The following is a 2,975-nucleotide window of genomic DNA, read 5'->3' on the forward strand; positions in this document are numbered from 1 at the left end:
ACTGGCTCGACCCAAGACATATGCAATGCAATGAAAAGCAAAAAGCACAAGAAACAATTCATTGTTTTGCTTGATCAATGTATATATTTTGTGTGTGTGTGTGTGTGTCAGTGTGTGTGTTCTTTTTTGGCGTTTAGGACTGTTACGTATCATATAAGTAGAAGGTTCTGATTTATAGGAGGAGGTCATGTTCATGAATTCAATTTTTCTCATGATTTTTGTATCTTATTAAGGCACGTTTCGAACTTTAATGATACGCATTTATTTATGACCGTGATTCCTAACTTTGAGGCTAATTTCTATAAATGACATTTAGAATCCGTTTTAAAGTTATACTAGATTTTAACAATTTTTTTAAAAAATAATAACATTTTAATTTTTTATATATATATTTAGTTTATTTTGTTTAATTAAATAATAATTTTGTTTGGATTGTCAATTATTAGAACAATAATAGAGGACATAAATACATAAATATGTAATTTATAATTTATTGTCGGATTAAGTCACAATTTTACCAATGATTTAATTTTTTTACAAAATTTTAGTTAAATTACCCTGATTTAATATGTCTAATATTCTTATATTAGTGGTATTGACCAAATAATTAAAGGAAAATTTAACCAGTGTTTCAAAACCGAATTAATAATATTTTATATTTATACTAATGTTAATTCAAACCGTCATGCTAATAACATGTCCCGCTATATAACAACAAACCGTCATATTAGTGGTTTAACCAGTGTTTCAAAACCGTCATATTAGTAGTTTTGGTTGTGTGTTGTGTTTCGTTTGTGAAGTTGATATTTATACATGAAAAATGCTTGATGAGCAAGGAGTTTATGATCCGTAGAAATAAAAGAGAGATTTTAGTGTTTTCTTATTTGAGTTGATAACATTATCGCAGAATAATATTCAGTTTCTTAACACGTTATATATTATATTAAATGTTTTTCTTGAAGCTAAAGTTAAATATACCCGATTATTGAGTTTCTAAAGTTGGGTTCTCGTTTCTATGAACTTTATTAACGTTATAATAATTATTGCGATTGTAATCATTTATTACTCAAACTCGGCAGTGTCATTTAAATTTAAGAGATCATACAGTCTCTAAAGATCTATTAAAATAGGTTTGGAGATTTTTATGGGATTAAAAATTTAATGCGTATAGTTCTTTTTGGAAAAATAGAAATGTATAGATGTTGTCAAGCTATTTATGGCAATAAATGTATTAAATTAAGTCGATTTAAATAGTTCCATTAAATGAGTTTCTAGGAATTGTTATTTTAGAAAAATAGTTAGGGGTTAATGTTGTAAATAAAACAAATTAAATAATCAAAATTTTAAGGGCATAACACAAAATGTACTTCAAAAATAATAATATAGATAGAATCCATAAAGGTATATAGCCTCATGGGAGTTCTTATTAAAACTCTAGTTGGTGTAGTCTCTCAAGTCAGGAAAGCAAATAACTTTGAAAGTAGCTGTAAGTTACTTCTTCTTTCATCTCAAGCCACGGGAATGCCAAAATATTTGATATCCTGAAGTCATTATCTCTAGCGCATGTATAATGAAGTAGAGTTTTCCCTCTCTTAGGCATACCATTTAACTAGCAATCACAACCAAAGATGCATGCGTGTGAACATTGACACCAAGAGCCAGAGTTTTTGTTTTGTTTGGTCTTTCAATAAACATTTTTTCCCATGACAGTGCACAACCATCGTGTTCTCTATATAGACTTGGGTGCACAGCTTGCCCGTGATGTTCCATTCTCAACAATCTTGTGGGGGACCCTCGAGGCAGTAAGACTTTTGACATTTTTTAAACATTCTACAATGCAGAGAGATGTTTGTAAGGCAGTTTAAGACCCAATAGATAACCCAAGTTAGTGAATTCGGTTTGACCTTCCCCATTGGTACAGATGAGAAGAAGGCTTCTGGGAGTTGTAGCTGGTGTAAAAACTAAAAAGGATTTTGATTTTGCTTTTTATATGATTTTTGACCCATCTTGATTATGCTTGGTTTTGTATCCATCTCGAGCTAAATTTTACTTTCTCTGGAACAAAATTGCAATCTCAGTTTCTGATTTATTTACATCTTATCAAGGCTAAACACCGTTCATTTTCTAGGAACTGGCTATACTTGTGTATAAACACATGATCTATTTGTTTCAAAGTGTTCGTGTTCGTATTGGTATGGTATTGGATGTGGGTTTTTTTTACATGTCCTGTTGCTGAAGCCATGTTTCATTGTCTTCTCGTCCTTTTTTTTTTATCTTTCTTCTTCTTTTGTCCTGATCCTTGTGACAATTTATTGTCTGATGTCTCGTATCCTTTATGTCTTGATTTAGTTTGCTCTATCTTTCCCCGTTAATTAGTTTTTGACATAACATTTTGTAATTTCCCCGTTATTTATTGAATCTTTGAGTAGATCTGGTTTTAATCTTGAAAGCTGAAATCAAAATTTACCCTAAACAAATCTAATTTCTTGTAAGACAAGACAGCTTAATTAACCATATGTTGATTTCACGGAATAAGAAGGCTGTTTGATGTTTTCATCAACTTAATAATCCTATTTGTTGAATCATATCTTTACTGTTGAACTAAACTTTGAGTTCCTTGAACTCATATCTCATGTCTGTCGTTGTAATCGGTTTGATTGATCATTAATCTTTTGAATCGGCAATCTAATATTGAAGCACGACAAGATTAACACATATATGGGAGGTGTGTGCATACACAATAAATGGGATTGCAATGATTTAAATTTATTTTTAATAGGTAAAATCTATACTTGGAGAGTATCGCATGGCTCACTCAGAGGTACTTCTAGACTTGGAGAGCTTAGTCGATCTCACTCAGAGGTATTTGCGACCTCTGTCTCACTAAGAGCTCATGTTTCCTTTACCCGTTTAACTCTTCTAATCTGTCATGACAAAAAAAATTTCTCTTCCCACAACTACTTAAATCTTCCTTG

Source organism: Camelina sativa, chromosome 11 (genome assembly GCF_000633955.1).
Source record: "Camelina sativa cultivar DH55 chromosome 11, Cs, whole genome shotgun sequence".
Classification (NCBI taxonomy): Eukaryota; Viridiplantae; Streptophyta; class Magnoliopsida; order Brassicales; family Brassicaceae; genus Camelina; species Camelina sativa.